Here is an 18,435-nt window from a genome sequence, read left to right on the forward strand (position 1 = left end):
CGCAGACACTGTTGCTGGACCCTGGGGTTCGGCCCACTTAGTCGGGTGCTTTGCTTTCATGTGCCTGATCATGCTTGTGGTGGTCAGGCTGCTAGTTTTTCTACCCCTGCTGATGTTGGCCTGGCAGGTGGTGCAAATGGCCTTTTTTACTGGCAACTTCCATCGTGTTGGCATTATGAGGAACGCTTTCCCGCCTTGGGTTTGCGGTCACCACACTGCTTCTTCCTGCCTGTTGTGGTGCTACGCCTCCCTCCCCCTGTGTGCTGCTGTCCTCGCTCCGTATGTCCCCCTGCCAGGTTGGATCAGTTACTATATCATCCACCACCTCGTCGTCCACTTCCGCAGCCTGGTCCTCCTCCTGACTTTCTGGCAATTGTGTCTCATCATCATCATCCTCCTCTTGTGACAGTAATTGCACTTTACCATCATCGCCTTCGTGTGACCATGGCTGCTCAAATATTTGGACATCGCAACATGCGTTCTCCTCTTGACTCGCTTGAAGCTGGCTGGGCAAGAGGCCTGAATCTACAAATGGAAAAGTGAACAGCTCATCTGAGTGTCCAATTGTGGGATAAGTTGTCTCCGAGCACTCGGAATGGTGGGAAGAAGGAGGATCAGGGTGAGGAATGTGCGGTCCTGACTCACGGCTACTGAGACTTGACCGCGTGGAAGACAGTGTCGAGGTGGTGGTAGCAAAGTGCCTGGAAGCATTATCTGCTTTCTAACCAATAACCATTTGACACTGCTCTGTGTTCAATAGTGGTGTTCTGTGGTCCCCTAGTAATTGAGACAGGAAGGTTGAGCGACAAGATGTGGGTGTTTGTTGTGGCACAATTTCACCTTGCCCAAGGCCACGTCCTTGGCCTCTGCATGCACCATCACCATCACGTCCACTTCCCCGTCCCTTGCCACGCACCTTGCCCATTTTAAATGGAGGACAATGTTTTCCACGTTCACGAGAAATGGCTGATTTTGGAACGCAATTATATGTGATACGCCTGACCGAGAACCACGATTTTAAATAGCAGGCCTGTAATTTACTAATATTATTCTACACAGAGACCTAGTGTGAATAGCTTCACCGACACACTGCAATGGAATGAAAATGGAAGAAATGTATGATATTTGAACAGTCTTATAGGTGATATGTCTGATTAAGAACCACGGTTTTAAGTAGGAGGCCTGTAATTTACTAATATTCTACACAGAGACCTAGTGTGAATATCTTCACTGACACACTGCAATGGAATGAAAATGGAAGAAATGTATGATTTTTGAACAGTCTTTAAGGTGATATGTCTGACAGAGAACCACGGTTTTAAGTAGGAGGCCAGCAATTTACTAATATTCTACACAGAGACCTAGTGTGAATAGCTTCACTGACACACTGCGATGGAGTGAAAATGGAAGAAATGTATGATTTTTGAACAGTGTTTTAGGTGATATGTCTGACAGAGAACCACGGTTTTAAATAACAGGCCTGTAATTTAATAATATTATTCTTCAGATTATTATACTTGATACAAAATCTGAGTTTATCAGATTTATTATATGCATCGCTAATGCCCATACAAGTAAGTATGCATCGGACTAGATCAATTCGGAAAACATAAACTAACCAACAGAGAACTACCAAACAAAAGAGATCAAAGAGTAGACAATATTCCTTAAAAAACCTTTAATGAATCATGGTTAGGCCATTAGGTGGCACTGCATAGAGAGCCGCTCACACAACAATGATGTATATTGGGGGAAGTACATTACCCCTGTATGTTACGAACATGACATATATATCAATACAAAATGTAGGCAGCATGGTACATAATCATCTGGGCAAAAGTAATCACATCTTTCATAGTACAAATGTAACGGTACAACAATTAATTTAAATCAAGCTATAATAGCTGTAAGCTGTAAAAGTGCCTTAGTGCAATAAATACTGAAGCAATGAAGTACCATTTCCTAGTATGAATATAGAAGCACAAACAATTGATCAATCAGAGTCGTAATATCCATAAGCTGCAAAAGTGCCTTAGTGTAATACATACCGGATCAATACAGTGTCATGTAAATTCATAACTGTCAGGCTAAATGACACAAGATGGAGGTAAACCAGTATATCTATTTGTATATGATATAGTGACCTGTACTGTCTATATAGATCAACAGAAAGTACAAGTAACATGGCACATAATTGACCAAAAGGTATATATGGTGTATATTGATTGGTATTATGTCTCATAGCACATATGAAACAGTACAAATCATTCTCTGGTCCAACCCATAATTGGACTGAACAAAAGTGCAATTGACAAAGTGCCATATAGACTTATAAATACCAGACTACAGATCTTTAGCTTGAATAAAAACAACATACAAGTTTTCTTTTTTTTTATATATATATATATATATATATATATATATATATATATTTGTAACATGTGCTTCCTTCTGTAGCGTCGGCGTCCCTGCCTCCTGCTAGGCAGGGACGCTGTTCCCCTCACCTCTCCGCTCCGAGCCCGGCGCCCTCCTCCTGCTCTGCTGGCAGCGCGTGCTCCTTCCCGGCCACGGTGCTTAGGGCGCGCGCGCTCCCCCCCTCTTAAAGGGGCCGCGCGCGCCGTCCTAAGGAGTCCCCGGCCAATGGCCGGAGAACTTCACCATATATAAGGCACCTCCTCCAAAATGGAGGTGCCCGAGCAATGTTGTTGCACTGTTCACTAATCTGCTTCAGCCCTCAGGTCCCGTTTCCAGTTACCTGCCAGTTTCCTGCCAGTTTGCTGTCTGATTCCTGCCTGTTATCCGCTTACCTGCTTGCTAGCCTGAGGTCCGACGGTCTGCCTTCCGACACCTGTCAGTCTGTCTATGGACCAGCTTGCCCGCTCACCTGGGAGCGCTCACCTGCTACCTGTCTGCTAGCCTACCTGGAGGCTCCGCCGTCACGTGCTGTGACCACCTGCCAGTCCAGAGACTCTTGCCCGCTCACCTGGGAGCACTCATCTGCTACCTGTCTGCTAGCCTACCTGGAGGCTCCGCCGTCACGTACCGTGACCACCTGCCAGTCCAGAGACTCTTGCCCGCTCACCTGGGAGCGCTCATCTGCTATCTGCCTGTTAGCCTACCTGGAGGCTCCGCCGTCACGTGCTGTGACCACCTGCCAGTCCAGAGACTCTTGCCCGCTCACCTGGGAGCGCTCATCTGCTACCTGCCTGTTAGCCTACCTGGAGGCTCCGCCGTCACATGCTGTGACCACCTGCTTATCCAGAGACTCTCGCCTGCTCACCTGGGAGCACACATCTGCCATCTGCCTGCTAGCCTACCTAGAGGCTCAGCCGTCACAGGTCGTACCTACCCTTTACCCAGAGACTGTCCCGGTCACTTGCCGTGACCTCCCGCCCATTTACCCAGAGACTGTCCCGGTCACTTGCCGTGACCTCCTGCCCGTTCACCCAGAGACTGTCCCGGTCACTTGCTGTGACCTCCTGCCCGTTTACCCAGAGACTGTCCCGGTCACTTGCTGTGACCTCCTGCCCGTTTACCCAGAGACTGTCCCGGTCACCTGCTGTGACTGCCTGCCTGTCTTCCCTGGTCGCCACCCGCTTCCTTACAAGGACCGCCCCTTGTATAAGTTGCTCAGAGGTTCCGCCTCCCTGACCCGTTACATCTTCCACTGGCATGTACCTACCTATGTGATCCACCAGAGTTGTGTGGCGCCTACCCTGACGCGTGTTTCGGCGTAACACCTTCGTCAGGGGGTAGCGCTAAAAATGAACAGGGGGGGTTTAAAAATGCCTCCGCAGCCAATCAGTATGTCCAGGGGATCCATGTGACGCGCGCGCTGACTAGGAGACACAGGAATACATCGGGCAGCCGCGTCACGTGCGCGCCGCATCAGGTCATGTGACCCGATGATGCACGCTACGTACAGATACAGGTGTCGGAGCTTCCGGATCCAGGACAGCGCACGCGTGCTAGTCCCAGTAGAGTGAGGGCGGAAATAGCCGAGCGTCCATATTTGGAGCGGGCATTCAAATAGATAATAAATAATATTATATGTAGGCAATAGCATTCATGAATTGATTTTCAAAGGGGATGTTGCACAAGGGATCCATACCACAGCCAGCACCCACAGCATATAAAAACGCGCTCCATAATACTCAATAATTTTCCTTATGCACACATTGCAGTATCAGATTATATATAAATGAGGTATAGAATCAGCACAATATAATTCCTTTGTGGGGGACAGATTGCAGGGTGTTATCCCTCAAAGTAAATCAGGACATAGATTCCATATACTAAACTTAAATCAAACGTATACCCTCATGGAAACTCAAGAGAGTTACATAGACAATACTACACACATTAGTAGTCCATCTAAAATTTGGAAAAAAGTCATATTGTTGACATAACCATCTACGATTGTCCAAGAGTATAGCCACAATTTTTAATATATATTTTTGTGCTACAATCTCAATGTTTCCACTAAGGTTCACACCTGAAATAAGTGTACAATGCTTAACAATTTACATAGTAATTTAAAAGTGACATGTATCAATACACTATTCACATTGCATGCAATATAAATGTCTTTTGGCGGGAAGTTGTAAAGATGCCAATCCAATATGCGCAGATCAAACCAGCGAACGTACAGCACATGAATGCAATTCCAATATGTCTGGATAACAATCCTAGCCACCTGATGGTTAGGGGTGTCTGGATAATCCGCCCCACTCTAACATCTTTGGGTAAAACTCTAAGATTCATGATGATTAAAAGTGTCCATATCATCCGTCCACTCCAATTGTAAGAAGGGCAAGGTCATACAATACCCCCACATCTCAAATTGACGCTGCGGATAGAATATATTATTAAAATCACCGAAAAATTAAAATATAATAACTATCCCAAACTAAAACTGGAAAGAAAGATTTTCACAGGAATGGAACGAAGCTGAGGTTTTCGTTGAGACCCCGGGGACATACAGTGTCGAGTGTCCAAATCCACTTTGCCTCAAGTCTAGCTAAACGATTGCTGATATTGCCACCATGTTCATTCGGCAGTATCATGTCAATACCTCGTACTTGTAGCTGTGTGGCATCGCAATCGTGAAACTTCTTAAAATGTCTTGGTATTGTTTTGAGCAGTGAGGCATCCACAATTTCTTTAGCGGCAATAATGCCATTCACGTGCTCCCTTATCCGAACCTTAAGTTGGCGTGTAGTGAGTCCAATGTAGACCATAGGACAGGGGCACGTGGCATGGTACATCACCGCCTTAGAGGTACATGTAATGGATTGTCTGATTTCAAAATTTCTAGACCCATCAGCATTGGAAAAGGAATCAGTACGCACCACATTTGGGCAGGCCATGCATCTCCCACAGGGCTTACATCCCCACATGGGTCTCAAGTTGTCTAAGAAGGTTATTGGATTATTAGTATAATGGCTTTTTACAAGGCTGTCACCCAAATTACGTGATCTCCGAAATGTAATATTTGGTGACTCCCCTATATATTTGGAAATAATGGGATCAGCCAAGAGTAAAGGCCAAAACTTATTTAAACTTTCCCGTACTGCCGCCGTTTGCCCGTGATGTGATAAATCTTATTTGTTTTGGTGATGAGGATATTGTCTTCTCATATAAGAGTTTCTCTCGAGGTGTATGCCTGGCCCGATTATACGCTCTCTTGATTGCACGGTTGCTATATCCTCTCTCAACAAATCTTTGCTTCAACTCAAGGGCCTGTTGTTCAAAATCATCGATGGTGAAACATATCCTGCGAATACGGAGAAATTGGCCTGTTGGGATTGATCTAATCATGGCCTGTGGATGTGATGATGATGCTTGAAGGAGTGCATTGACAGCCGTAGTTTTGCAAAAAAGGTTTGTTTGTAAGTAGTTATTAGAGTCTCTTGTCACCAGTACATCCAAAAATTCTATAGCTGTCTTATCATAGTGATAAGTCAAGTGTATGTTTAATGAGTTCTGGTTCAACTGTGTCATAAACAATTCAAGGGATTCGATGGAATCCTGCCAGATCAAAAATACATCATCAATATACCGCACCCAAAGCGGGATGCGATCCATTGATGTGTACCAATCTGACAGGAAGAGGTCCCTCTCGCACAGCCCCAGAAATAGATTAGCATAGGTCGGTGCAAAGGAGGCCCCCATGGCCGTACCCTGGAGCTGTAGGTAGAAGGACCCCTTAAATAAAAAGAAATTATGTGACAACACAAATTGTAAAAGTTGAACCAGAAAATCATTAAAGACAGAGGGATTGGGTGATGTGTCAAGAAAGAATTTGACCGCCCCCACACCATCCGTATGACGAATGTTGGTGTACAGGGACTCAACATCACACGTTACTAGTATAGCATTTTCATCAATGTGGAGTCCATCTATTCTCTTAAGGAAGTCTCCAGTATCTTTGATATATGACGGCAACAATCCCACAAGGGGCTGCAACTGAGCATCAATATATCTATTCACCTTTTCCAGGTAGTTACCCCTACTTGAAATTATTGGCCTCCCTGGTGGTACACTGCTGTTCTTGTGTATCTTGGGTAACAGGTATAAAGTAGAAATTGTTGGTTCCTCCCCTGTTAATGCTGAATATACTGCCTGGGTTATAGTTTCATCATCTTTTGCTTGTAGTAATAATTTAGAAAGTTCACCCTGGAATTTAGAGAGGGGGTTATAAGTTAATCTCAAATAACATGTTTTGTTCTTCAATTGTTTGAAAGCCTCTGTCTCATACATGCTTTTGGGCCATACCACCAAATTCCCCCCCTTTATCTGCCGACTTGAACACCACATCTCTCAGATTCTGTAATCGCTTTAAACTCTGTCTCTCATTCCAAGTTAGATTGTTATTTCGAACATGTTTTGGTATTTTGCCAAATTCTTGGCTCACCATTTGAACGGACAGATCTATATTAGCGCAAATAGACAAGGGGGGGGAATTTCCTGGACCTTTGTCTAATAGATGGAGGTATCTTACCTCCCGGTCCCTAGTCATGCTCTGATGCCAGGCATTCCAGATCGGCTAATGCCTCCTGTTCCACCTCTGTGGGAAACAAATTAGAGACAGTTTCATTATGAAAGAATTTTTTAAAAGTTAGAGTCCGAGCAAATAAATGTAAATCCTTGATTATAGAGAATTCGTCAAATTGTGCCACTGGGCAAAACATCAAACCTTTTTATAATACTGCCAGTTCAGGTGGGGTAAATGAGTATGTACTCAGATTAATTACCTTCGAGTTAGTGATGCCGCCATCCACAGATCCATATGTTCGTTTGTTGGGTTGGAATCGTAGACTCCTTTTCCGTTTAGGTGTCATATTTTTCACACTAGAGTTAGTCAAAGATGAGTCGGAAAGATCACTGGCGGATGGGATCGAGACTAAGGATGTACTTAGACTTTTTGTCATATCCTGGGGGGATGTCTTCCTCCATTTATATATACTTTCAGAGCTAAAATCCTTTTGGTAGGCGCCACACAACTCTGGTGGATCACATAGGTATGTACATGCCAGTGGAAGGCAGCACATTTTACAATATATATATATATATATATATATATATATATATATATATATATATATATATATATATACAGTACAGACCAAAAGTTTGGACACACCTTCTTATTTAAAGATTTTTCTGTATTTTCTTGACTATGAAAATTGTACATTCACACTGAAGGCATCAAAACTATGAATTAACACATGTGGAATTATATACTTAACAAAAAAGTGTGAAACAACTGAAAATATGTCTTATATTCTAGGTTCTTCAAAGTAGCCACCTTTTGCTTTGATGACTGCTTTGCACATTCTTGGCATTCACTTGATGAGCTTCAAGAGGTAGTCACCGGAAATGGTTTTCACTTCACAGGTGTGCCCTGTCAGGTTTAATAAGTGGGATTTCTTGCCTTATAAATGGGGTTGGGACCATCAGTTGTGTTGTGCAGAAGTCAGGTGGATACACAGCTGATAGTCCTACTGAATAGACTGTTAGAATTTGTATTATGGCAAGAAAAAAGCAGCTAAGTAAAGAAAAACGAGTGGCCATCATTACTTTAAGAAATGAAGGTCAGTCAGTCCGAAAAATTGGGAAAAATTTGAAAGTGTCCCCAAGTGCAGTTGCAAAAACCATCGAGCCCTACAAAGAAACTGGCTCACATGAGGACTGCCCCAGGAAAAGAAGACCAAGAGTCACCTCTGTTTCTGAGGATAAGTTTATCTGAGTCACCAGCCTCAGAAATCGCAGGTTAACAGCAGCTCAGATTAGAGACCAGGTCAATGCCACACAGAGTTTTAGCAGCAGACACATCTCTTCAACAACTGTTAAGAGGAGACTTTGTGCAGCAGGCCTTCATGGTAAAATAGCTGCTAGGAAACCACTGCTAAGGACAGGCAACAAGCAGAAGAGACTTGTTTGGGTTAAAGAACACAAGGAATGGACATTAGACCAGTGGAAATCTGTGCTTTGGTCTGATGAGTCCAAATTTGAGATCTTTGGTTCCAACCACTGTGTCTTTGTGCAACACAGAAAAGGCGAACGGATGGACTCTACATGCCTGGTTCCCACCGTGAAGCATGGAGGAGGAGGTGTGATGGTGTGGGGGTGCTTTGCTGGTGACACTGTTTAGGATTTATTCAAAATTGAAGGCATACTGAACCTGCATGGCTACCACAGCATCTTGCAGCGGCATGCTATTCCATCCGGTTTGCATTTAGTTGGACCATCATTTATTTTTCAACAGGACAATGACCCCAAACACACCTCCAGGCTGTGTAAGGGCTATTTGACCAAGAAGGAGAGTGATGGGGTGCTACGCCAGATGACCTGGCCTCCACAATCACCAGACCTGAACCCAATTGAGACGGTTTGGGATGAGCTGGACCGCAGAGTGAAGGCAAAAGGGCCAACAAGTGCTAAGCATCTCTGGGAACTCATTCAATACCATTTCCAGTGACTGCCTCTTGAAGTTCATCAAGAGAATGCCAAGTGTGTGCAAAGCAGTCACCAAAGCAAAAGGTGGCTACTTTGAAGAACCTAGAATATAAGACATATTTTCAGTTGTTTCACACTTTTTTGTTAAGTATATAATTCCACACGTGTTAATTCATAGTTTTGATGCCTTCAGTGTGAATGTACAATTTTCATAGTCAAGAAAATACAGAAAAATCTTTAAATAAGAAGGTGTGTCCAAACTTTTGGTCTGTACTGTATATATAAAAAACTTGTATGTTGTTTTTATTCCAGCTAAAGATCTGTAGTCTGGTATCTATAAGTCTATATGGCACTTTGTCAACTGCACTATGGCACTTTTGCTCAATCCAATTATGGGTTGGACCAGAGAATGATTTGTACTGTTTCATATGCGCTATGAAACATAATACCAATATACACTATATATACCTTTTGGTCAATTATGTGCCATGTTACTTGTACTTTCTGTTGATATATATAGACAGTACAGGTCACTATATCATATACAAATAGATACAGTATCTCCCTGCAAATTATCACCCACAGCTGAAACAACTTACACAAACAAATGCCAGCCAAGAAGTGTTACAACCTAATTAAAATGTGAGCATCTTTCCCCCTGGCAGATGCAGGAGATGATTAGATGCAGGCTTGCAATAATTTACATGTAACTGTTGAAGCGTGCTCCCCGAGCTTCAAAAGGAATTCTGTGGTCAGGTCGGCACCGGTGCGAAACATGGAATATTGTAAGTTCCAAAATTCCGATAATAATGGGTCCTATATTTTTGGTGGCAGGGACAGCCAAGGAGCGATATGCTCATTTTTTCCGTAGCCGTAAACCCCTCTGTGCAGCTGTAGCGCAAAAGCACCAGAATAACAGATTGAAACTGCGCCATACGTGGTCTCTAAATGAAGATAAAATCATAACAGAAAGATGGCGTCATTTGCGGGCTTCTGTGATCAACGAGCGATACGTTATCCCAAAAAACAGTTTTTTAATACAAACATGAAGGGTGGGGACCAACCCACATGATGTCATCACAAAGGTGTGTGGGCCGATCTCCCCCTTCAGCATAAGAGAGCCAACGGAAGGTTGATCAATGTTCTTTGCCTGGGAGTATATGTTTATCATAGCGAAGGATCGCGTTGGATAACGCTCAAATCAAGCGGAGAGTCTCCCCTCCACCTATATTGAATCATCCAAGCGATGGTATAGTAAGTCTTCCTTAATCCTGTTTTATTTTATGTAACTGTCTATTCTGTACTGTAAATGTCTCCTTTGTAACATCCTTGTATATATTTTTCCTAAACACTGCCACCCTTTTGGATTAAATATAAAATTTAATAGTTCTCTTTCTTTTGTCCTGTAATTGTTCCCTCCCCCGAAGCCATATACGCTACCAAAACGCAGGCGTCCGTCCAGGCTTGTATTATATTTCAAAGCTGGACGGTGGTGGCAGCGAATAATATTAATAATCGGGCTATCATGAAACTGACAGTGACCGTACAGAGGGCGTAAACACATATTCCATGCATTGGAATCCAGAGGTGTGACGCCATACGCTCACTGGTTGCTTGCCGATACCTAAGTAGTGAGTAGTCTGGATCGTGTGCTTGCGATCCCAGATGAAATCCCTGACATAGTGACAGCATGGTGAGATATTGCGTGATCTCCCCGGTGTCGTCGCTGTGGCCGTCCTGACAAATTGGTGGCAAGCGGTGGGATATTACAGAACATGAGTGACTGGATTGAGCAATCATTCCTGTCGCTGAAAGTTTGCACGGTTCTTGCGAGAATTCTATGCAGAGTTTTAAGAAATCAGATTCAGTGTTTTAATATTTTTTTATCTGGGACATTACTGTACGTACAGCAGTTGAATCCGCTCCCTTCTCTTGTTTTTCTGTCCTTTTATTTGGCAATGATGGCTACATGTGAAGAGCCCAGGTATCACCAGCAGTCAAAGGACGCGCTCACTGCCCTCTGTGAGCTGAGATGGATTGACCCCACGGGCAAGACCAGGCACCAAATGATTACTGAACTGTTGCAAGTGTCACGAGTGTGCCAAAGGTGACAGAAAGTCGCCCTGCAGTGGGTTGCAGGAGATCTCTATGTTTGGCATTGCAGACAGCCTCTTAGATAAGAGGCTGCCTTTAGGATCAAGCGGCTACCTCTCTCTTGCTAATTAGCTCTCTGCCTGGGTGTATATATACCTGGTGTGTCTGAGAGGGAGTCGCCGGCTATAGCCATTTCTATTTGTGAAGCTTAGCAGGAGCAGTACTTCGTCCTCTCTGGAGCTTGAGACCGTGTGCTTATTTGGAGTACATCAAAAGCTAAGCCATTTCCCCTGTTTTGTCCACCCTTGTTGTCTATAGAGTTTAGTGGAGGTTGACTAGTGCTCATCTCCTTCCATCCCTAGCTGTAGAGATATGCCAGAGAGAGTAGGGCGAGGCATGCATGCGGCGATTGCTGAGGAGGCAATATAGGGATGTTAGGGGAGACAGGGTGACGCTAGACCAGACTAGGAGGTCTCCACTTCCCCCTTTCCCTAGTGTTTGGTCTCCCTTTCCCTTTGTGTTGCACTAAGTCTTTCCCACAGCTGGCGTGACAACAAGGTGCTGTAGAGCCTGTCCGACAGTAGAGCCCTGATGATGCGGCGGCCAGCCAAGGCCTGGATGGCGCTGCTGCAGGCGTCCCACCTGTGATTGCCAGCCATACCCGCAGCCAGTGTAGTGTGAACCCCCACCTGCAGATGGCCTTGGAGCTGCGCACCGCAGACGATCGTGATGGACGACTGCAGCTGATACTGAAATTCCAGGAGTGAGAGGCTGCTGAGCGTAAGGCCAAAGCTGACCGAGAGGCGGCTGAGCACCAGGCCCAGGCTGAGAGAGCTGAACACCAGGCCCAAGCTGACCTAGAGGAGCGCCAGGCCCAAGCTGACTGACAGGCTGCTGAGCAGCAGCGACAGTACCAGTTGGAGCTAGCCTGGATTCAGAAGGAGCCATCCACTATGCAGATCCGTGATTCCAGCAGCACCAACAGCTTTAAACCCTGTCCTGAGCATTTTCCTGTAATGGAAAATCAGTGATACTGTTCAGTTGTCCTTTAGCACCACCACAGAATGGATTTATTATACAGCACTTATTCATATGCATGGATTGTGCAGGAGATAACAACCGTCTGGAGGCAACAGCAAGACCTGTTCTCTGTAACCACACTGACCACGAGGATCAGGGACAAAGGACACCCCTATATTCCCTAGTATTCTTCAAGAGGCTATATCAGAATATTTTGTTTTTTTAGCTGGAGAACCCCCATAATTCAGACCACAAATTCTCTCCCATTGGCAACAGACTTGTCTCTAATCGCCCATCTCAAAATCAGCAGAATTATGCTAAAGGCTACAATATGTTTCCACAGTGATTATTTGGTGAGTTTTTGACGCTGCAGATTTTCTGCAGCATTTCATGCTTCAGTTAGCTACATTAGGTTACTTGTGGGGGTTTTTTGTTGCATTTTTGAGTGCTGATTTTATGTGCTTTTATTACTTTTTTTTATTATTCATTTTTGGTTTTGTTTCTTTTTATACATCGTGTTTTAAATAAAACTACTTTGTTTTGTAAACTTCCTGTCTGCTGAGCTCTGATAAAGCTTTATTGATAATGTTGTGTGGATTAAATCCATTTTTGCCGCAGAAACTTAATAGAAACATATTGCATTAAAAAATATATATATTTCTGTATCTCATTAAAGTCTATGGGGAAAACTCGTAAGTAAAACACATATTAACCACAAGAGAAAGTGACGCTGCAGATTTCAAAAACTCAATGCATTTCAAATTCTTTAGTCTTAAAAAAAGGCACAGGGGCGTGAGATTTACATACATGTCAGAGGCAAAAACATGCAATGATTAAGACAGTCATTTGAAATGTGTTTTAGAGATGAAGTTGTGACTTCCTTTCTCTATTTTTGCACAATAAAGTATGGCTTTTAATAGACAATTCTGATGCTGGATCAGTGTTGTTTGCTTCTGTCTTCCTCTTGCCGCATTACAAGTCTCCGTGCATGGATCTTCTGATGGGTGAGCTGACTTTTTTTGCCTTTTTGATTATATAGATGTCATCCACTTTCCTAGAACTGTAATGTGTTGTAATAGGTTTTGTTAAGAAATTCTGCAGCCGCTTAGCCTAAATGAGTGCGTCTCATACTCAGATGCAGTAGCTGGTTGTAAGTGAGGTGAGGATACGGAGGCCGTTATAGAAGTGATCATATGCTGCACAGTCGTTCCTGGGGAGGGTGAGGAAAGTACTGTTTGTTTCTGTTTAAAATGACAAGAGGGGGACAGGGATTTTTGAAACTGGAAAACTCCTTTAACGCTGCAATCTATACTGCTTGACTGCAACTCAACCTGTCACATTAGTCAGTAAGGATTTAGGGCACTTTTACATGGCAATATTTTGCATCAGTATTTGTTAACAGACGCCAGGAGTAGATCCAAAACACAAAAGAGGTGAAAGTGACTCAGTTATTATTTTTCTCTGTGTTTGTTCCCCTCTGGATTTTAGCTTAAAAATACTGATGTAAATTACTGCCCAAAAATACTCCTTGTGTGAATGAGGCGAGGAAGCTCCTTGTAACACTGGAATAGAAGTAAGTCCTTATACTGAGGATGAGTGCACACTTGCAGGTGCTGTGCTGTAATGCTTGTCTTCTCTGCTCCAACATACTCCCCAGAGCAGGGGCGACCCCTGGGGCAAAACTGTGGCTGGCAGATATCCAGCCATATGACTCAGTGATATGTGATGGACCCCGACTCCCAAACAAAATGAATCAGATAGAAGCACAGAAAATACACAAAGCATTGCAATTAGGTGTCAAACGTTCTCAATTTTATTTAAATTCACATGACACCAAAAATAGAACAACCCCCGACTCACGAAGAGTCACCCCCCAGCACTCAGGAGAGGAAAACCCCCTGTGGAGGAAACCTCTAGGGAACCATGGCTTGAGGGCTGCCCTTCCCTTGGACTTAGAGAGTTAGTGCTGATATGTACAGTGCTGGCCAAAAGTATTGGCACCCCTGCAATTCTGTCAGATAATACTCGGTTTCTTCCTGAAAATGATTGCAATCACAAATTCTTTGGTATTATTATCTTCATTTAATTTGTCTTCAATGAAAAAAGCACAAAAAGAATTGTCCTAAAGCCAAATTGGATATAATTCCACACCAAACCTAAAAAAGGGGGTGGACAAAACTATTGGCACCGTTTGAAAAATCATGTGATGCTTCTCTAATTTGTGCAATTAACAGCACCTGTAACTTACCTGTGGCACCTAACAGGTGTTGGCAATATCTAAATCACACTTGCAGCCAGTTAACATGGATTAAAGTTGACTCAACCTCTGTCCTGTGTCCTTGTGTGTACCACATTGAGCATGGAGCAAAGGAAGAAGACCAAAGAACTGTCTGAGGACTTGAGAAACCAAATTGTGAGGAAGCATGAGCAATCTCAAGGCTATAAGTCCATCTCCAAAGACCTGAATGTTCCTGTGTCTTCCGTGCGCAGTGTCATCAAGAAGTTTAAAGCCCATGACACTGTGGCTAACCTCCCTAGATGTGGACGGAAAAGAAAAATTGACGAGAGATTTCAATGCAAGATTGTGCGGATGGTGGATAAAGAACCTTGACTAACATCCAAACAAGTTAAAGCTGCCCTGCAGTCCAAGGGTAAAACAGTGTCAACCCGTACTATCTGTCGGTGTCATTATGAAAAGGGACTGTATGGTAGGAAACCCAGGAAGACCCCACTTCTTACCCCCAGACATAAAAAAGCCAGGCTGGAGTTTGCCAAAACTTACCTGAGAAAGCCTAAAATGTTTTAGAAGAATGTTCTCTGGTCAGATGAGACAAAAGTAGAGCTTTTTGGCAAAAAGCATCAACATAGAGTGTACAGGGAAAAAAAAGAGGCATTCAAAGAAAAGAACACAGTCCCTAAAGTCAAACATGGCAGTGGTTCCCTGATGTTTTGGGGTTGCTTTGCTGCCTCTGGCACTGGACTGCTTGACCGTGTGCATGGCATTATGAAGTCTGAAGACTACCAACAAATTTTGCAGCATAATGTAGGGCCCAGTGTGAGAAAGCTGGGTCTCCCTCAGAGGTCATGGGTCTTCCAGCAGGACAATGACCCAAAACACACTTCCAAAAGCACTATAAAATGGTATGAGAGAAAGCACTGGAGACTTCTAAGGTAGCCAGTAATTAGTCCAGACCTGAATCCCATAGAACACCTGTGGAGAGATCTCAAAATGGCAGTTTGGAAAAGGCACCCTTCAAATATCAGGGACCTGGAGCAGTTTGCCAAAGAAGAATGGTCTACAATTCCAGCAGAGCAGTGTAAGAAACTCATTGATGGTTACCGGAAGCGGTTGTTCGTAGTTATTTTGGCTAAAGGTTGTGCAACCAAGTATTAGGCTGAGGGTGCCAATACTTTTGTCCGGCCCTTTGTCCGGAGTTTTGTGTGAAATGATCAATGATTTGATTTTTGCTTCATTCTCTTTTGTGTTTTTTCCTTGAAAGCAGATTAAATGAAGAGAATAATACCAAAGAATTTGTGATTGCAATCATTTTCAGGAAGAAACTGAGTATTATCTGACAGAATTGCAGGGGTGCCAATACTTTTGGCCAGTACTGTAACTGCAGAGTTTTACAATTTGTACATTTTACCAAATTTTCAGAGAACGGCATAAAAAATATAAACTATAAATGTAATAAACTGGATGTGGGAGAGATCTGGCTGTGATATCTGTCACCACATTGACTGCTAGAATGAATTTGATCTGATTGCACAGGTAGATGTATCGTTTCTCCCTTACAGATCCAGGTCCAAGTCTCAAGAAGTTGGACACTTGGTTAAAAGGTTTGTTAATAGGATAAATATCCCCTCCCCCTCCCAATTTATCACCCATTAAAGTCATAGATCCGTCCATGAACTATTAAAGGAGAGCTGCTCTTTGCAGAGGGTAACCGGTGGAATCCTGTGCTAGGGACCCTCCTCTATTACCTCTAAAGCAGACAGCCCCTTTCCCTGCTAGAACCTCCAAATTACACCAAGGTCGGCACAGTACGTGAGGTGGTCAAGCTCAAGGTCCTCAGGAGCATCAGTAATGGCGCTGATTGTGGCAGAGCGCCCTTCTTTCATGGAATCTTCATTATAACACTTTTTTATGACCTCATAACAGTTGTAATGGTCATTACATGGGCAATTACTGATGCAGGGCCCAAGTATTAACCCTTTCATCATTGGTAATTCGCTTTCATTATAGAGGCAAATAACTGCATTTGTTACCAAACAGGCACCTTTCATTATGGATTCATAAGGCACCATAAGAAATACAGATTAAGGCCGGTTTCACATGTCCTGATTTTTACAGTACCGGAAAAAATGGTACCAGAGATATCCGTGTCCGTGTGTGGCACACGTGTGGCAACTGTGTGCTGCATCAGGAGCACATGTACCGGCGCCTGGGAATCAGTGTATAGTTAGGGCTGTTCCCAAGTGCCAGGTGCTGAACGCTACCCTCATCATTGTCAATTGCTAGCGCTGTGATCAGCACGAGCATAGGACAATGTTGGGAGTAGTAGTGTTTGCTCCCGCAGTGTTCTGGTGTAAAAATAAGAATAACATAATAAAATCCTTATACTCATCTGTCCGGAGATTTCCTCCGCTGTAATTATCTGACCGCTGACACCAAGGAGCCGGGGAGAATAAGCCGCTCCAGCGAGTGGGCCCTGGAACTGCGCTGAGCTCAGGAGTGGTATCCTGTCACTCAGTGAGCTCCGCTCAGTGCAGGGCCCGCTCGCTGCAGCGAGTCATTCTCCCCTGCTCCTCAGCGTCACGGTCCATGCAAACACACTGACATAGATTTGAATGAGCCTGTGTGTGTCAGTGTTTCCAGTACATGTGGAAACTGTCAACACACGTACCGGACACAATGACATGTGAAAGAGCCCTAAAAGTGCAAGTGTTTCAGGAGTGACTTGCACTTTTTAGATGCAGAAATAGGAGTTATAACTAGCACTTTACAAAGAAAAAATTAAGAGGAAATTACTTGTAAATAATATTATAGAGAATTGCATTTCAAGCAATTTCCTAGTATACATAGTCCTCCATACAGTATTATGTGCACCACATAGTCCTCCATACAGAATAATGAACCCCATATAATGCTCCATACAGGATGGACCCATATAATATAATGCTCCACACAGAATGGACCCCATATAATGCTCCATACAGAATAATGGACCCCATATAATGCTCCATACAGAATAATGGACCCCATATAATGCTCCATACAGAATAATGGACCCCATATAATGCTCCATACAGAATAATGGACCCCATATAATGCCCCCGACTTACAGGCCCCATAGCATGCTGGTGTCACCGATGGCAAGTGGGCCCCCCTCTTGCTCAGGCCCCCAGCACTTACCCGAGTACGCCGTGTGGTGACGCTGCTCCTGGTACCCAAAATCTGGTAACAAAAAAGTTGTGCAGACAGAACTGTTTGGTCCAGCTAAAAAAATGGTTTCAACTGGATCCGTTTTTTTAACAATGAAGTCTGCGTTTTTATGAGATTTTTTCCTGTTCTTTAGAATGGATGAAAAACGCTGCAAAAATGCTGAAAGAATAGAAGCTGCAGACATGAAACTGCTGCACATCTGAAAGGAAAAGGTAAGCTGCTTTTCCATGAGATGTCAGGCGTCTCATTCACCTTTCTGCTGCTATCACACATAGCGCTTTTGGCATCATGGACCTCTATATTACAAATACGTCCGTCCGTCCAGATGAAAGAAATTAACATTTTCCTGGAGGGAAATTTCTATTCTACATTACGTCAGTCACTTTTGTCTGTGTATGATAACGTGCAGTTTACAGGAACTTGTATTTTATATATGTGACATAATAATACCTCAAATCAGCCATAACCCACAAGTGCAGGAAAACCTGACACATTCACCACACACCAGGTGAGCCTGTGTGCTCGCACATGCCGGGGCTGAGGGTCAGGACCAGGACAGCCCGATATTAGGGACCTGAGTGTCCTGATACCAGAAAGCTAAAAGCCGCTGTTCTATGTGACTGCAGAAGAAAGCGTGTAGCGCGGTGTGCACACCTTCCGGTATTGCCCTGGTACAAGCACAGCACAGAGCCGTCACACGGAGGGAGCGCCGCGCTCTGTCACGTATCTGCGCTGTGTACCGTGTGTTATGGAAACAGCTGCGTCCTGACAGTGGGCGGGGCCGGGCACTGGGCACCTCTGATTGGCTGCTCAGTGTTTGTTTTCCTGCTGTTTCCCTTGGGGTCATAAAGATAACCCTTGTCCAGTTATTTACTCACAGCCAAAGTCATATCAAAGAAACCCGTAGGTGACGC

This window comes from Phyllobates terribilis, unplaced genomic scaffold (assembly GCF_046119375.1).
Source record: "Phyllobates terribilis strain yellow unplaced genomic scaffold, ASM4611937v1 Scaffold_3__8_contigs__length_932513732, whole genome shotgun sequence".
NCBI lineage: Eukaryota > Metazoa > Chordata > Amphibia > Anura > Dendrobatidae > Phyllobates > Phyllobates terribilis.